General features: G+C 47.5%; 1 non-coding gene across 1 annotated transcript; it reads right to left on the reverse strand.

Moving 5' to 3' along the window:
* Positions 1-17564: 17564 nt before the first annotated feature.
* Positions 17565-17636, reverse strand: TRNAA-CGC (transfer RNA alanine (anticodon CGC)). Its single transcript has one exon. It is a non-coding gene; the product is annotated as a tRNA-Ala (tRNA).
* Between the last annotated feature and the right edge of the window lie 1693 nt (positions 17637-19329).

The raw sequence follows: 19329 nt of genomic DNA on the forward strand, positions 1-19329 counted from the left end.
GAATTGTCATCGGACGATGAGTCTCTTTCCATTTCTCTTTTATAGTTCATGTTATTCGAACATGAGTTCGTATGGTCTTCCCTCTCCTGAACATTATAATGTTCATGGTGCAATCTTTATTGAGAGCTCAGTATGTCTCTTTGCGAGCTCAAGTCCAGGCGCCTCCATTTGGTTGCTCCGATCGGGAACCCGATTTGATCTATCAAGAGCTGTCCTGGGTTCCCAGTATCATGATTGTACTTTTGGACACTTGGGTTATTATTCGTGATGTTATTACCACTTATCTCGATCATTTGGCTATCAATAACTCCTCCATTCTGAATTTTATCATTGAGTAACACCAAGTCTAGCAAAAGTAGATCTGCGACAGCCAACAAGCTTCTTTGATTTTTTAGGGCTTCTTGGTTCCTCCATAATTAAAAATGGATCTACTTCATCTGTTAGAAGTTTGTGACCATTTGTCATTAGTGTACCAGTGTTTACTTTAGATCCGACTGAGGGTAAGTATTGACATTCTTGTGTGAAGACATCATCTTGACTCCCAGATGGTCCCAGTACATTAGCAGTATCCTCCGTGGCTTCGCTGATCAGCACTCCCTCAGCTCCCTCGTGGCAGGCACTAAGCTGCCTACAACCGGGGGGTAAAGGACGCAATCGGAAGCCATGAACTTGCTTGACGCACCATTTGTTTCACTCAAGGCAGCCTCCTCTGGTTTATCAGATTTCGGATCTAATCTTTGATGGCGCCGGTTTGAGGCTATTTCCTTCTCTCTTTGGTAACGGCTAAGGCGCCGAGTTGTTAAGGCACTGAGCGGCGGAACAACTCTTAACATTGTTAAGGATTGACAGTTCAACACCCCGGAGTCTCGAATTAGCTGGGGACTCTCTGCGTTCGAGCCCAATCCCGCTCCCAAGTCAGGGTCCCCCCGAAGCGTCAGTCCCACCCACTTCTTTCACACCCTCCACGGCAGTCTCAGGCAACTCCCCCTGCAAACTCGCAAGCGAGGCACCGCCCCGCTCATCCAGCGAGGCAGCGAACGCGCTGCCAGTATCTTGACGGAGGCCGACAGCGTCAGTCACAGCGGCAACAGAGGTTAGGGCCACGACTGAATCAGGATTAGCCAACGGGTAAGTGTTTTGAATATTTGATAGCAACCCGTGACTAAGAGTTACTTGAGGTGGTCTCCCACTGTACTTAAGCGAGCGAACATGCGTCGTGTCACACACGTCATAGACAACGTTCCATTGTTCATTAACAGAGTTGCATCGTCTGTGGTAAAGACGAGTCTGCGGATATGATGGAGCCGCCTGGAGCAAAGGTGCTTTCTTCCACAGGCTCGCACAAGGGAATGTCTCTTCTACCCTCTGTGATTGCGTTGGAGGTGGCATTAAATGACATGACATGCCCACAGGATTCAAGGGCTCCATTATTCTTACCTTGAAGAGCATTCACCCCACGAACACCACAAACACTCAGCAACGCTCCGTGTCCGGGTGCACTGTTTTAGCCCAAAAGTTCAGCCTCCAACAATGAAAGTAGTAGAGAGACTCGTAGCTGCAGCTCCTCCAGTAGGACACAGGCACCACAAACACTCTGCGCACTCCGCGATGCTCCACGTCCGGGTGCACTGTTTTAGCCCAAAAGTTCTGCCTCCAACAATGAAAGTAGTAGAGAGACTCGTAGCTGCAGCTCCTCCAGTAGGACACAGGCACCACAAACACTCTGCGCACTCTGCGTCCAGATGCACAGTTTTAGCCCAAAGGTTCCGACTCCAACAATGAAAGTAGTAGAGAGACTCGTAGCTGCAGCTCCTTCAGTAGTACACAGGCACCACAAACACTCTGCGCACTCCGCGATGCTCCGCATCCGGGTGCACTGTTTTAGCCCAAAAGTTCCGCCTCCAACAATGAAAGTAGTAGAGAGACTCGTAGCTACAGCTCTTCCAGTAGGACACAGGCGCCACAAATACTCTGCGCACTCTGCAACGCTCTGCGTCCGGGTGCACTGTTTTTGCCCAAAAGTTCTGCCTCCAACAATGAAAGTAGTAGAGAGACTTGTAGCTGCAATTCTTCCAATAGGACCCAGGCACCACAAACACTCTGTGCACTCTGCGACACTCTGTGTCCGGGTGCACTGCTTTAGCCCAAATGTTCTGCCTCCAACAATGAAAGTAGTAGAGAGACTCGTAGCTGCAGCTCCTCCAGTAGGACACAGTGTCATGATTCCTGCCCCTCATGTCCCCAGCCCTCCAAGATGTCAGGCTGGAGCCAGGCCACAATCACCTACATGGCCCTCAAGGGCCTCTCCATCCCTCCAAAGACCCACTTGGAGTCAGACTTGGCGCTTGTGGCACCAGACTCACTCACTCCCATAGGATAACATTGGGGATTGGCTTGTAGTGCATTGATGGGGACAAGATGGATGCCCCCACATGTTTCGGTTACCAGAACTGCATGTGCGGTCTAGTCTTTTGGGTGTGGTTCAGCCCAGAGACACCTGGGACACCCAGAGACTATTTAAGCCACACCCAGTCTGAGAAACATGCTTTGCGTTTTCTGCATCTGCAGCGTGACACTCACCGTGTTCGGATCGGTCTCCAGTAGGCCTGCATCTTTCTTCTGCGCTCAGCTCGTGCAAGAACAAGAACACTGTTAGGAACAGCCTTACCTTGCAGCGCTTCTGCCCATCATTCATCGCTCCTTCTGTTCTGCGGGCATCTTTGGCGGTGTCATTCCCATCCCAACAAGCCGCTTCCTAAGGAAAAGGGAAAAGAACAGAAAAAAGGCATTAGTAAGCATTCTGCAAATCTTCACTTATTTTTAAATACTGTACGAGCTTCAAACGCTTACCTGAATCCCAGCCGCTCTGGAGGAACTCTGTCTCTGGAACTTCTCATCCATCTGCAAGAGGGAAAAGACACTCCAGGTTAGCGTGGAAACAGCTAGAGGTGCCGCATACCATGCTTACCCACCGCATTTGTTCTTCATAACCGGCATCCACGCTGAAAACATCGCGGCACCTAAAAGATACAGAAAAATAACTCAGTTCAATGCAAATACGAAAGGGGTGCATCGCGCATCGCGCTCTCACTCACCTTCAGCGCTACTCATCTCAGCAGCACGCCGCCATCCTCGGACGCCGGCCATCATCTAAGGAAGGAAAGGAACGAAGTTAGAGAACTGTTTAAAAGACTCATTATACTTACCTGTCGGACTCTTGCCAGTGAAGTAACTAGGCAGCAACGAGCCTGCATCAATCAACGCACCCCTGCGCTGAAAGCAGGACGGAGAGCACACTATCCAAGAAGACAAGGTGAGCTGTGGATCAAAGGGAAGGGTTGGACCCCGAGGAAGAAGGGGTACAAGCACACAGAGACAATAGGGAGTTAAACTCTACCAATCCTGTGTTTCAGGCCCAGTCTCCAGTCAAATAGCCTCCAGGGAAGGGTTCAATGTCGTAAGAGGTCAGAACAGGCTGAGTGACGTCCCCGTGGATACCAGGTGAGCGTTACACACAGGCACCACAAACACTCTGCGCACTCGGCGACACTCTGCGTACGGGTGCACTGTTTTAGCCCAAATGTTCCACCTCCAACAATGAAAGTAAAAGAGAGGCTCATAGCTGCAGCTCCTCCAGTAGGACACAGGCACCACAAACACTCTGCGCACTCTGTGACACTCTGTGTCCTGGTGCACTGTTTTAGCCCAAAAGTTCCGCCTCCAACAATGAAAGTGGTAGAGAGACTCGTAGCTGCAGCTCCTCCAGTAGGACACAGGCACCACAAACACTCTGCACACTCAGCGGCACTCCGCATCCGGGTGCACTGTTTTAGCCCAAAAGGTCCACCTCCAACGATGAAAGTAGTAGAGAGACTCGTAGCTGCAGCTCCTCCAGTAGGACACAGGCACCACAAATACTCTGCGCACTCTGCGATGCTCCGCATCCGGGTGCACTCTTTTTGCCAAAATGTTCTGCCTCCAACAATGAAAGTAGTAGAGAGACTCGTAGCTGCAACTCCTCCAGTAGGGCCCAGGCACCACAAACACTCTGCGACACTCTGCGTCCGGGTGCACTGTTTTAGCCCAAAAGTTCCACCTCCAACAATGAAAGTAGTAGAGAGACTCGTAGCTGCAGCTCCTCCAGTAGGACACAGGCACCACAAACACTCTGCGCACTCTGTGACACTCTGCGTCCTAGTGCACTGTTTTAGCCCAAACTTTACGCCTCCAACAATGAAAGTAGTAGAGAGACTCGTAGCTGCAGCTCCTCCAGTAGGACACAGGCACCACAAACACTCTGCGCACTTGGCGACGCTCTGCATCCGGGTGCACTGTTTTATCGCAAAAGTTCTGCCTCCACCAATTAAAGTAGTAGAGAGACTCGTAGCTGCAGCTCCACCAGTAGTAAACAGGCACCACAAACACTCTGCGCACTCTGCGACGCTCTGCATCCGGTTGCACTGTTTTAGCCCAAAAGGTCAGCCTCCACCAATGAAAGTAGTAGAGAGACTCGTAGCTGTAGCTCCTCCAGTAGGACACATGCACCACAAACACTTTGTACACTCTGCGACGCTCCGCCTCCAGGTGCACTGTTTTAGCCCAGAGGTTCCTCCTCCAACAATGAAAGTAGTAGAGAGACTCGTGGCTGCAGCTCCTCCAGTAGGACACAGGCACCACAAACACTCTGCGCACTCTGCGATGCTCCGCGTCTGGGTGCACTTTTTAGCCCAAAAGTTCTGCCTCCCACAATGAAAGTAGTAGAGAGACTCGTAGCTGCAGCTCCTCCAGTAGAACACAGGCACCACAAACACTCTGTGCACTCCGGCATTTTTGCCACTTAAGAGATGGTAAGTTTGCACTTTTGAAGGTCCTCTTTGAAGATGGACATGCAAGCCTATGAAGCTTCCTGCACTGTTTGTTATTAGACCAAGCATCTCACATCTCTCCTGGTAAAAAAGCCACCTCAGTTATCCAAGGCATATGACTGTTAAAACGTATCTGTCTAACAAAAAGAATTAGTATGGTGCTCCCTTGAATGGTTACCTTGTGCATTCCTGTTGTGTGTAGCTATTTTGTTTGTATCTTGCATTTTCTTTTGTGCACCTCGAGGCCTATGGGTGTGTGGCACTTTATGAGAATTAAATAATAATAATAATAATGATCCACAGCACCCTGTCAGGTGGTCCCAAATGATTTTGTTGTGGACCTTCCATCTTCACAAGGGTGCACAGATGTTATGGTGACTGTTGATACTTTAACAAAGATGGCTGCTTTTTTACATCGTCACTTCATCCCCAGTGCCGCTGAAACGTACAAGGTGTTCCTCAAAGAGATATTCCACCTGCATGAACTTCCATCGATTGTGATAACTGATAGAGTAAGACAATTCACTTCAACATTCTGGTCTGCATTATGCAAATCCTTAGGAATTAAGAGGGCCATGTCTTCTGGATTCCACCGACAATCAAATGGACAAACAGAGAGACTCAGCCAAACTATGGAATTGTATCTTCACTGTTTCTCTTTCATAGTCCAGGACTATTGCCTGGATCTCCTTCTGATGGCAGAATTTGCCTATAACCACTCAGACCATTCCTCTATTTGACAATCCCTTTTTTCAGTACTTATGGATGTAATGCCAGGGCCTTTTCATAGACATGACCCTAGAAAATCAAGTACAACTTTTCAATGGTATATAAAACATGGACTTGCATGGGTTCCGATTCATCTCAAAATAACCCAGGCACAAATCAAGAAAGCAGATTACAGAAATCGCACAGAAGGTCCTGACAGATAACGTTAATGTTTGTTTATCCAGAATGTATCCATCCAGGCGGCTGGTACCATCTAAACTATCCTCTCTGTATATGGGACCCGTTCAGATCAAATAGACAATTTATCCTGTCACATACAACCTTGCGTAGCCCTCACCCTGGAAAATAACAAATCCTATTTTTTATGTATACCTTGTAAAGCCGGTGGTACAGAGTTTTTTTGGGGGGGATACAACCCCCCTTATCTGCCAATACTATCTGACGGATTTCCTGAATATGAGGTGGCTAGGATTTGTGTTTTTTATGTCACCATGGTTATGCAGTATTTTTTTAGATTGGAAGGTCTATGGCAGGTGTGGATGCATCTTGGCACCTGCAAACTAATGCACCTCATTTTGTGCACCACTTCCATCACCTACTTCCCTGGAATTCTGGTCCTCCGTAAATGGAGATGGGGCGCGTTAGGCTTTGGTGTACTGCTTACCATTTTGTTTGGTCTTTGTGGCATCGCTGGATGGCTCAAGGGAATGAACTATTCCATGTATTCATTTATCGTTACGGATCCGCTGTCAGCGGGCTAGTCCTCAACCAAGATGGGGACTGTGCACCTGAAATGTCCCTCCCAGAATCTGTGATACTTCCTTTGGATTCCTCGTAGTACAGACACATTGCAATTTTAGATAATTGACCCCTGCTGTGTAATGCTTGATGTGAATCCTTGTTCCATGCTTCCCATTTTCCATCCCGGTTTCTTCCTTCTTTGTGTCACCCTTCTCCAATCCCATCTGCTCAACGCTACAGTGCCTGTGGTCGTCTCCTAGACATCTCAGTCAGGATCCTGCCTGTATTCCTATCCACATTAAAGACACCTCACCTGAGAACTCTGTAGGGTTTTTCTGCTCTCTGAATTTATTACCTCCTATTACCTCCTACATTCAGTCTCTCTTTATAAGCCTGTGATCGCCAATTGTTTTACAAATCAAAAGGAGGGCGCTTAGTCGCACGGGTGCTTCTCCAAGAGAGTGCCTGTACCTTTTGTGTAGCTGCAAAACCTGTAGAAGACCTGTAAGAGAGTTCAGAAGAAGAACAGATGTTGCAGGGATTGACACCCGGACAGGAATCCTACCAATACTATTACATGTTCCAGTCCTGCCCCCAGGAGGTATAACCCTCTCTTAACTCATAAACAACAGTTAGAATCTTTCCACCTCAGATCCTGGGCCCTTGCATTCCACACAAGGATGGTGAGGCAGTCATATGTACTGTGACGAGGATGAGTTAAACTAGTAGTAATGAGGATGATCAGTAAATAATCAAAGCATTACACCCATATCCCCCTTCCTTGTACCAGCACTTACTTTTGAGGAATAGCAAATACAGCAATCACAGGCCTATGAAACACCATATAGCACCCAATGTATGCTGAAACATACCATTCACCAATTTTATTAACTGACACCTGATGACACCTATTTCTCTCAGTCCGCACCCATACTCAGAACACTGGTACCAACAGCACAGGGTGTCTGACTGTCGAGATTCAGTCACTAATGTCTGATAAAAGTATTTGGGTCACTCCATGTAGCTGCCCTGCAAATATCCTGCGCAAAGACTCCCTGGGCCTCTGCCCAGGATGCCACCATGTCCATGGTTCACTTCCTCTGAATCATCTCATGCAGCAGAACACCGCCTCCCTGCAAATGGCCATCTGAATCCACTGACTAATGGAAACCACTGAGGCCTTCTTGCCTGCCCCAGAGGCCCCAAATGTGACAAACAAGAAGTCAATTTTTCGAAAACATACAGTGTTTTTAATGTACGCTAACTCTCCTACTCAGGAGAGGAAGGGTTTGGATAGAAGGCCAGGAGAACAATCCTATATTACCTTTGGAATTCAGAAGCTACTTTAGGGAGCAAAACAGGATCACAGTCAAGTGCCAAAAACTCAGGTAGAACTTTCAGGACATGCTCTTTAAATAAAAGAGTACTGCTCACCCGAGACCTGTGGGCAGATGTGATAGAACCAAAACGACTGTCTCAGAAATCAATAACTACACATCCGTCTCTTGCAATGGCTCAAAATACTGACATTGGAGACATTTCAACACCAGTGAGAGCTCCCAAGATGCATTCCCATAATATTCCACTAGTCTAGAGAGAGCGAACGTCTGAAACAGTCATTCCTCAAGATTCTCTCCTTCAAAAGTACCACCCTATGGCTTAATAAATGCCTTCACAACTGAGCATTGTGCCATCAACGTACAGACAGTGAGGCCTTTTTGAATCCATCAAACAGAAGTTTCAGCATAGCTAGAATGCCACAGGACACTTTCTAAACTCCATTCGTCATGCACCCGTGCACAAAATGGCTCCAATGTCAGTTACAACACTTCAGGGTTGTCCCTCTTCAACAACACTGAAGGGAATAAGCCACTTGTGGGGTAAGGCCTAAATGCTGCCACTCCCTCCTCTCAACTCACAAACTAACTAAATTATTTGGGACACCCTCAAAACTTCCTCCATTCACTAGAGAAGTGATGGCTACCTCAGCAAAATCCAAACCAGAGCCACCACCAAAACACCCGAAGGGATAACCACTCTATCCTGGACTAGTAGGGCAACATGAAAATCAGCTTTGACCTGATATCCCTGAGCTTGCTCAATGCTGCCTAAATCAGTGGAATGGAGGGAAACATAAAGCAGACTCCATGCTCAAATCTAGCTTCCCTTTCTCAGGAACCTGGAGCAAAACAAAGGAATCTGGATATTCTCCAGATTGACAAAGAGATCTCCTGTCTGGTCCACTACGTCTGATGAGGGAATTTCCTGAGAGTTACTCCCCACCCTTTGCTACTGGCTAAGAATGATCAGCACAGATCACAACTGCGAATAAAACCCTGCTCATTGTGATCAAATCCACCCACCAATGTAAGCTTTTCTTCAGCACCGATGGTCACAGGCAACAAGGCCTTCAATTCCTGCAAGGCTGGCAATCAATGCCAATGAAGGTGAGACGCCAAAAGCCTCAGGTGCAACCGGGCGCAGGGCACCACAAATGCATGCAATGTGATATGCCCCTGTGGCTGATGCCACCTCCAAGCTGTCCAATCTTCACAACAAATCATAAAGATGGAAATCCCAATCCATCAGGAACAAGACCCTCCCTACTTCTAATCAAAACTGGGCCCCAACGAATGCCAGATCCTGAGAGGTCAAAATATATTACTTCCCCGGGTTGACTAAGAAACCCTGGCGAGCCAAGTGAAAGCATGTAGAACAAACAATCCTCTAGAAGAATCTTTAAGGACATCCTCAACTCATAACATCTCAACAGTATCCCAACTCGCACTTCACCTATTTCTGTTTCCTCCCTTGACTTAATCTTTTCTATGGCTCCTCTTCTGTTTCTGCCCTACCGCTTTATTCATCTGACCACTTCCTTCTGTTTTTCTCACTCTTGCTCCCTGCCTGGTCACTCTCTCCTCCCTTATCTATCTACTTTCAAAATTGCAACCTCTGCTCTTTTCAGGTATCACCTTTTTCCTCTGCTCTCACCTTGCTTATTCTTTCATTAGACATCTTCCCTACCCCTGCCCACACTCCACCACTTTTGCTTTATTGGATACACTTAATCTTTTCCATCCACCGTCAACTTTCTCTCCTTCTCGTAAGCCATCCCAGCCGTGGATGAATCACTCTCTGTCTTTCTAGAGGTATCCTATGCAGGGCTGAAAGTCGCTGGCTCAAATCCCAATCAGCCACCAATCAGTCCTTACTCTCCTCACTTGACTATACGTATAATTCATTATTACTTTCTGCTAAGCAACACTACTTCAGTAATCTATTAAATTCAGTTTCTTCATATCCTTGTCACCTATTTCACACTCTGAACCACATTCTCTCTCCCCCAGCCCCTGATCAAACTACTCTTTCTCCTGCTACTGCGTCCGAATTTGCAGAATATTTTTCTTCAAAAATGTCTCTTCTTTGCTCTTTTAGTTCCTCTTCACCTGGCTCTACCTCTCTTCTCCCCCCTCTTCAATGTCCACATTCACCTTCCCTATCCGATTTTGACATCTTTCTTTCTTGTCTAGGCCTATCCTACTACTGCTCCTTCCGTTCCTCTTCCCTCCTCTCTAGTTTTATCAGTATATCCTCTTCTTCTTCCTTATCTTGCTGCTTTATTTAACTGCTCAGCTACGGCCACCCTCCCTTATTCTTTTACACATGCTTCTAGCCTACCCATTCTAAAGAACCCATCCCTTGACCATTATCTCATGGTTAACTTTTGCTCTATTCACTTCTACCTTATCTTTCAAAACTGCTTAAGAGTATTGGCCGGTAGATGTCCACTCGTTGGTCTCAAGGCTTCCTTCCTTCCTTCTAGGCACTGCTCACTCTGGACAGCTGCAGGTTCCTGGCCCTTCCCTCAAGCTAGCTCTTCACCAGTGTTGCGGGGTGAAATGAAAGCTCTAATACTCAGGTAAGGGAAGTGAACTTCTTTACTAAGTTCTAGTGACAAGGTATATACATCAGGTAAATCCAAGGGTAAGTAAGAAGGTACACAGGAGACATCCACCGGCCCCCGCTCTCACAGGCTGCTTCACTCCAACTGACATTCACAGAACTTACTTGGGCACTCACACCACAACATTCCACATGCATACATTCCAAAAGGCATTTTCTCAAGCAAGCATTCATGCAGGACCAAGGCATGAAACACAAGACCTATCTCACATGGAACATAACAGGCTGAGAAAGAGGGGTTGGCATTTGTGTGGACTTGTGAGCATTTTCACGTATTCTTGTATGGAAAGCCAGTTAACGCTGTGACTGACCACCAAACTCTCCTGTTTATATTTGGCAACCCACAGCCAAAAATGCCTCCTCGATTTGCGAGATGAGGCCTCTGACTCCAGGACTATCAATTTCTTTTTTTGTACACAAGCCCGGCAAGGAAGAGAACGCAGCCAATTTCCTATCCCGCCTTCTGATTGCATCGGCAGAAACAAACTATACAATTGCGGACCAGTATATACAGTACGTGGTCCAAGCGGCCACCCGGAAGTGGTCGACATCACACAGGTTGCACAGAAGTCGGAAAATGACCCTGCCATACAGATCATCCTTCAATGCCTACAGTCTGGAAGATGGAAGCAGACCAAAAAAATCGGGGGAAAAACCTGTCCAGAGACACAAAGGGACGTTCAAGGACTACTCTTAGTAAAGGAAGAACTGGCGTGGGCTGAAGAAGGTCTACTCTTGGAAGGTACCAGGAGTCTGAGGAGGAAGATGCTGGAACTGGCGCATGAAGGGCACAGGGGTATAGTGTCCATCAAGCGACTCCTGCACCAAAAGATCTGGTTTCCACATCTGAATGATCAGGTTGAACCTTTGCTCAAGGATTGCCCTACATGCACTGTCCTAAATCCCCACACGAGACCTGAGCCTTCACAAATGACAGAACTACCTGAGCATGCATGGGACGTAGTGGTGATGGATTTCTTTGGACCCATTGCGGGAGGCGACCACATACTCGTGGCCATGGACGAGTACTCCTGGTATCCAGACATACAAATAGTGACGTTCACAGTGGCCTACTACACCATCCCAGCCCTGGATACGATGTTCACGGCCTATGAAGTAGCACAAGTGGTAAAGTCTGATAATGGTCCCCCATTCACAGGACAGGACTTCAAGACATTTGCCGAATACATGGGTTTCAGTCATAGGAAAATCACTCTGTTGTGGCCTCCAGCCAATTGACTTATTTTAATTAAGAATGGCCACTCATCACAAGATTGACAATGAATGAAATTGTTTTGACTTATCTTATGTGATCCAAATAATGAATGTTACAACATTTGAAAAATTTACATTATTTGTGAATCGGAATACTTTAATGTTTGAATCATTATTTTTTTCATACATACTATTGTATACACGGAACAAAATTGATTTAGATAAACGATCAGAGTCAGAATTTTTTTTCATTGCTTAAGTGTAAAATACTATTTTTGTTAAAACAATCTTGAGAGGGTGTTCGAGGGATGGGAGGGATCCACATGGTTGGGACATCAGCTGTCTTTTACTGTTAATTATACCTGGTATCAAGGTTAGTTTATCTCCCTTGCACCCCACGACTTATCTCAAAATCCAACTGTCACAATACCACAGGTGTGCTCCCAGTTAACAGGGAATTGGCCTCCAGCCAATGGGACTGCAGAGTGCTTTATGGGAAATGTCAAAAGAACTGTTCAGATCGCCCATTTAACTAGAGAATTAGTGGAGAAGATACTCTAGCAACTCTTGAGAGACTACAGAAATGCTCCACATGGCATGACAGAGGTCCATCAGAGGTCATTTTTTGGCCGAAATGTCAGAACGAGACTACCACACATCACTCTACCCGAGGAAAGGTACCTTGAAGATCAGGAAGCAAGAGAGTTAGATGCTGCTGCCAACCCCAGTTTGAAACACTATACCAACAACAGACAAAGGGGAAGGGCAGCGAACCTTGAAGAAGGAGATGCCGTTGTGGTAATACAACCTTGCACGCACAGGCAAACTGCAGCATTTAGCAGTGCCCCGCTGACTGTCACCAAGGTCCACGGCTCACCGGTAACAGCATGGCCAGTGGCAAACAACCAGGAACTCATATCATTTTCGAAGGTCCCCAGAGATGTTAGAAGGAGTGACATGGAGAAGCGAGGCAGAGACAATAGAGTCAGAAGAACCCTATGACAGTGATGCAGGAGAGTCTGAAGGTGGGTTTTTGAGCCCTCCAGAACATTGCAGCCCGGAGAGAATTCTCAAGGCTGCTGGCGGATAACCGCAATGAGCCGGTACCAAGCCAAAGAGACTAATTGAAGAAATTGAGTAATGTTAACTTCATGGATAAAAAGGGGGGAGGTTGTAGTGTCCTGCCTGATCACTTGTGTGTGATCAGGTGGTATGGGAGGGCACCAGAAGGCACAGGGAGCGGGGTGGGCAGAAGAGTAGGGCCAAGGGGAAGTTCAGTTCATGTTAGATAACGGAATAAAGGAGTTGTGTATGCAACCCGGTGTCTGTGCCTTTATTAATGCATGGCGCCATGTTGGGAAGTTGCCGTGTGGCGACTCCCCATTGCGAGATCGCAGGAAGGCGATTTTGTGAGATTAGGAACACGAGGCGCGGATGAAATGCGCAAAGAGTTTAGAATCCGCGGGGCAGCGTAGCAAACGCACCGCCCCAGCGCTCCTCCTTAAATAGGAGTTCCTGTGACTCCAGGCCCTTGCGCATAAAGGAAATACACACTGAGAGCGTAATGCTATGGTTGAGGGAAGCCACCTGAGTGCTCTAGAGTGTAGTGCGTGTATCCTTGACACACACAGTGAGCAGTGAAGTAACTGCATGACAGAGACATTGGCTCCTGTGAGTGCTGTCATGCCCCTGTCCCCTGGACTCTGGCCAACCCCAGTTAAGTGAATTATTGAAGGTGTCCAAATAAACACCACTGTTTAGCACAACCTGTGTCCTGTCTTCCTTCAAGCCTCCACATAATTGCGACAAGGATCCAGACCCCGCGGGCCCACCATGTAAGGCACCACACCCACCACTCCTGCTTTCCTCCCCTCGCCTGGGACCCCGGCAAATCTATGGCAGCAGTGGGAACCACTTTTCTCCACATACCTGGTGGCAATGGGCGGAATGGGGTAGGCACCGGCCAGGAAGAAGGCGATGCTGCTGAACGCAATGGGGGTTGAAGGCCAGCGCATTTTCGCAGGACTAAAGGTCATGCCTGACGCAGGCGAAGATGATGATGCATACAAGGAGGCAATTTGCCGCATCGTGAAGAGGTTCACCAATAAGGAAAACGTGGTGCTGCACAGACTGAGGTTCTACACCCGAAAGCAGGATGGCAACGAGCACTTGACGACTACATCACCAGGATGAGGGAACTTGCATCCCTATGCGGTTTCGGCAACAACGCAGAACAAGTCATCTGCGACATGCTGGTAGTTGACACTAACTCCAGGAAGGTGCAGGATAAATTCATTCAGGAAAAGGAAGTGGACCTCGACAAGGCCATCCAAATTGCCAAAGCCGAAGAGGAGACCTCCAGCAGGCGCAAAGAAGTATGGAGTCCATCGCCTGTACCCGAACAAGCCGCGCTACAATGGACAGGGTGCAAAGAAAGACAGCCCCACAACAGCCCCAGAGACAAAGGTCCCAGGCAAAGAGATGTACCAAAGTGCTACACATGCGCCAGCATCAAGCACATGGCGAATGATCCCGACTGCCCCGCCAGGAACAAGGAATGTTCAAAATGTCGATGTTTTGGTCATGTCGCCCCAGCCTGCAAATGGCGGGGAAAAACCGTCACCCATGTTGATTGCGACAGAGAGTCGAGTGAAGACGATAAGCTATACGACAAACCCATGGTCATCATGGTCAACGCCCCCCACGCCAGGAGAGAAAAACCTCAGTGCACAGTGAAAGTAGATGGCATGGAAACACGACTCATGGCTGACTCAGGGTCAGATCTCACCATCCTCCCCATAAACACCTATAAAGAGATGATGGGGCAAGATCAAGTGGAAATTGGAACCACCAGACAGAAGCAGACGGTCTTCGGAGGAGCCACTGTCGATCTGCTCGGCTACATCAAATCAAGAATCGAATTGATGGGACAATCAACACAGGCTCAGCATAAGGCTGGACACCAGCACCCCAGAGCAGGTACTTTTGGTCTCTTCAGGAGGAGCGCTGAGTTGGAAAGAAGCCTTCCCTGGCCTGTTCTCCGAAACTCCAGGGAAAATCAGGAACTATGTCACAAGATCCACCTCAAACCGAATGCCCTGCCCGTGAAACATAAGGTCAGGTCTGTACCTGCCACAGCGAGACCAGTGCTGGAAGCTCACCTCCAGAGGATGGTCCAAGAAGGCACCATCGAAACAGTGGAGTCCTCAGAATGGTTGAGCCCAGTAGTACTCAAGAAATCGTCAAACGACCTCAGAGTATGCATTGACCTCAGAAGCCTCAACTTGGAAGTCGTCACCGACAGCTTCCCGCTTCCCAGCATCAGCAAAATAGTGCCCATGATGAAAGAAGCAACTGTATTTTCGAAGCTAGATATGCGCGACGCATACCACCAGATAAGCTTGCACAAAGCCTTGCGCCCGCTCACGGCATTCATCGTCCCATTCGGCACGTTCCAGTACACCTGCATGCCGTTCGGTTTGTCCTCAGCTGCATCCGCTTTCCAGAGGATGATGAGCTCCCTGTTGAAAGGAATCGTGAACGTCTCCTACTTTCAGGACGACATCCTTGTGTACGCTAAGGACTCAGTGACCCAAGACAAGGCACTCGACGCAGTACTCAGCAGACTGCAAGAAGCAGGAGTCCACCTGCGCCACCAAAAATACATGTTCGGAGTAAGTGAAGTTGAGTACCTCGGGTATCGTATCACGAAGCAAGGGGGGAGCCCCAAGAAGAAGCTCATCAAAGCCATAAACGAAGCCTGATGTCCAAAGATGAACTCTGGTTGTTCCTGGGCCTCGAAGAGTACTACGCGAAATTTGTCCCGAGATTCTCAGAAACAACGTCCCCCATGAGGGAACTCGTGAAGAAAGGTGCGATCTACGTATGGGGGCCCCAGCAGGATGAAGCATTCACCAAGATCAAAAAGAGGATCCGGCACGCACCCTGTATAAAGCCTTTCAACCCTGAGTGGGAAACATGCATCACGACAGACGCCAGCGCCTACGGGCTAGGCGCCACCCTGACCGAAAGAAGGGGTGACACAGAGAACATAGTAGCTTTTGCCTCAAAGGTCCTGTGAGCAGAGAAGAACTACTCCACAGTGGAAAAAGAAATGTTGGCGTGTGCCTGGGCCTTCGAATATTTCAGATCGTATGTCTGGGGTAAAAAATTCCAATTGGTCACCGACCACAAACCCCTCATACACATGTTAAGCCCAGGTGGCACGAAGACCGCCACACTAAGACTGGCCAGAATCGCTGCTAAACTCCAAGAGTACACCTACGAGATAGCCCACATTGCTGGCTGGAAGAACGCCCAATCAGACTGCATGTCCAGGCTCCTAAACCAAAATACCCCAGGAACCACATTCCTTGAAGACGAATGCCTTGTGGCCTCCATTAGCGATCTCAGGAACGGCGAATTTATGGAACTAAGTGAATGTCACTGGCAAGAAGAATACAAGCAGGACGAAGCCCTAGGCCGCGTGGTAGTGTTGGTATGCGAGGGATTGCCCAACAAAAGAGCAATCCCAGAAGGCCTACGCCCTTACTGGAAGGTCAGCAACGAAATTACAACCATAAATGGTCTCATTCTCAGAGGTGACCGTGTGATTCCCCCTAGAGGCACACCAAGTAAGGGTAGACAAAGACGTGGACATGCGAGACATAGTATTCCGCATGCAGCGAAACAAGGAAGCAATGAAGGCTCAAGGGGACAAACGCAGGGCCGCCCAACGCACAGCAGTCAGTGAAGGCGACCTAGTAAAAGTACACCTTCCCCATAAAGACACCATGACAGGCTCCAAATACAGTAGACCCATAGAGGTCATCGCAAAGGGATCCAACCACATCTGCACCAGCGACGGTAATCGATGGAACTTGGAAAGAGTGGCCATGTACCGCAGAAGAGAATCTATCAACCACCCATCCTCAGAAGCAGGAGAAGGTCCAGCCCAGCAAGGCTCGTCCAGCAACCCCCATCATCCAGGGGGAAGATCATCGGAAACACAGCATCATGACAAACCCACAGGCGTGAGCCCCCCATCCCCGTCCGGGGGATCCTGGAGAGAAACGACACAAGGATAACTCGATCCACCTGAATCTCCCCACGTCCCTTCCCACTATCCAGCTTCGCCTTCTGACCAAGGTAGACCACAGCGGGAGAGAAGGAAACCCTGCAAGTTCTCAGACTATGTCATGCATTGACCAACCATCCTCTTCCCACCAAAGGAGGTGTGTGGGGACTCCCCATCGCGAGATTGCGGGAAGGCGATCTTGCGAGATTTGGAACTCGAGGTGCGGATGAAACGCGCAAAGAGTTTAGAATCTGTAGGGCAGCATAGCAAACGCACCGCCCCAGAGCTCCTTCTGAAATAATAGCTCCTGTGACTCCAGGCCCTTGTGCATAAAGGAAATACACTCAGAGAGTAATGCCTTGCCTGAGGGCAGCCACCCGGGTGCTCTAGAGTGTAGTGTGTGTATCCCTGACACACACACAGAACAGTGAAGTAACTGCATGACAGGGACATCAGCTCCTGTGAGTACTGCCATGCCCCTGCCCCCTGTACTCTGCCCAACCTCAGTTAAGTAAATTATTGAAAGTGTCCAAATAAACACCAATGTTTAGCACAACCTGTGTCCTGTCTTCCTTCAAGCCTCCACAGCTACACAATAATTACTTTCTAACATATTTTCACAGTAACTTTCTGTAATGCTGCTTGCTTAATCTTTTTGTCCTAAATAGTATGTCTAGCATAGTGCATGTCTTTTTTATTACATACCAAAAACATACAACGTATACTGACAGATTTGGGGCAAGAGAAATCAGGAAGGCGGGTTAATAGGTAAGAAGTTGAGTTGGCGGGCAAGCTATAAGTAGAAAACAATGCAACGTGCGTTAGGTTCGGTTTTAAAAGTGGTATATAGTTTTTATCTATTCAATTTTATCTATTCGGTTTGGAAAGGTAGGATATTTGCGGTACTGTACATTGGAGTTATCCTATGTGCAATAATATTTTACAAATTAAGAAGGTGAAAAAGAAAAGAGTGGAGATGCCGGGGATTGAACCCGGGGCCTCATACATGCGAAGCATGCGCTCTACCACTGAGCTACATCCCCTCATGACGTTACACTATGTGAAAACCCTTTACAAACAACACAAACATAGCTCGTGTAGCAAGCACTGTTAGAAAATAAAAAAGGGGAATCTGTCTCGAGCGTTCAGTATTTATATTAATTCTGACCGCAACATTCACATGCTCTGACTGATGCACACGCCAATCAAAAACCAGAACATCATCTTTTGTAAGATCAAGAAACATAGAATAAATGTGAAAGTGTACAAGTGAAAGAAAACCAAAAAAGTGATAATATAAAAGTTGCATATGTGGTTTTCGATTCGTTTTGTACATTCTTTTAGTCTTATTTTCTCTGTTGAAAGAGATGGGTTATAAAATAAAGAAAGGCGGCGTAGTGAGCGGATGGGGAAAAACAAGCAGGGTACGCTCTTCCCCAGTGGAGTAAAGTTATATTGGTCATAATTTATGAAATCACTGGTTTAAAACATATCCAAGAGCTAGCCTGGAAATACACCACATCGAAATCTGCCATTGAACCGGAAGCGGTTATTTCTCCACAAAGAGAAAGGGAGAGCAGGTCTAATCTGATTGGCCGGTTCGGTTGTAGGCGTGTTCTATCAAGCGTGCTCTATGAGTGAGAAGACGAGTCTAGATCAGGTGACGTTCCTACTGCAGAATCCTACCGGTAGGTGGAACAACGAACAGTGAAGGTGCTTTCACCGCGTGACGTGCCGGATACGCGGGACGGCGTGGCACGTGTCGTGCAAATGTACACATTTGGTATGAGCGGGAAAGGCAGATCCTTCTGTATTGGATTATTTGAATACAAATTTCTGGCAGGGAGTTCCAGGACGAGGGATGAAGGGACTATTAGTGCAGAATCATGTAAGGAAGAGCCCACTTACAAGAGCGAGTGGCGGAGTGCCAAGGTAGGAACTGAAAACTGAGGAAACTCACGTCAGACAAAAGTAATTCGAGTTGTACTGTTTGCTGAGTGTTTCAGTTGATTGAGGCTTGAGGGTGTCCAGGCAAAGTTTCGAATCAATAGTTTTGAATAACAAAAGTACCGGAAAAAAAAGTTTCGAATTTTTTTCCCTTCATATTAAAGGGTTTATTTGAATTTAGTATAGTTAAATAAGTGTTTTAAAAAAAACCAGGGGTGGGGGGGGAGGGACCCCCCCCATAAATATTTTTTACAAAAATGTGAAACTTTTTTTCGACACTTTTGTGTCGGAACTTTTGTCAGTTGAAACTTTGACTGTTGAAACGGTCACTATGAACCTCAGTTGAGCTGACAAGTTTTCAGATTGTGTAATGTGTGACATGTTCATGTTTGAAATACTTATTTCTGACATTTCAATGTTTTGTGTGTGACATTCTGAGTGACACTTGAAGAGGGTTGTCTGAGGTCAACATCCCAAACAGAATGTGCCGAGAGTAGCTGGTTTGCTGGGTTTGTGGCAGTAGAGATGAGAAGTGGGATTCCCAGGATGCAGATAAGGACTGTGAAAGACATCTCGGAGAAGGAAAAGTTACTGATGAACAGCGGGTGGTATGAGCATTACATCAACACCTTGCACCCTTGGTCTCACACCTCTTCCATTTTTGGCATTTTCCTTAGCTTGCTGGAATGCTGCACAAAACATAAAAAAACGCATGCGTTTTTGCACCTTGCCTTGCCCCCCTCAATCAGCATGACTGTTCAATAGTGGTAGAAAGAGATCATTCTCTGG

The sequence above is a fragment of the Ambystoma mexicanum genome (genome assembly GCF_040938575.1).
Source record: "Ambystoma mexicanum isolate Mex_15411 chromosome 12 unlocalized genomic scaffold, UKY_AmexF1_1 Mex_chr12_unloc.2, whole genome shotgun sequence".
Lineage (NCBI taxonomy): Eukaryota > Metazoa > Chordata > Amphibia > Caudata > Ambystomatidae > Ambystoma > Ambystoma mexicanum.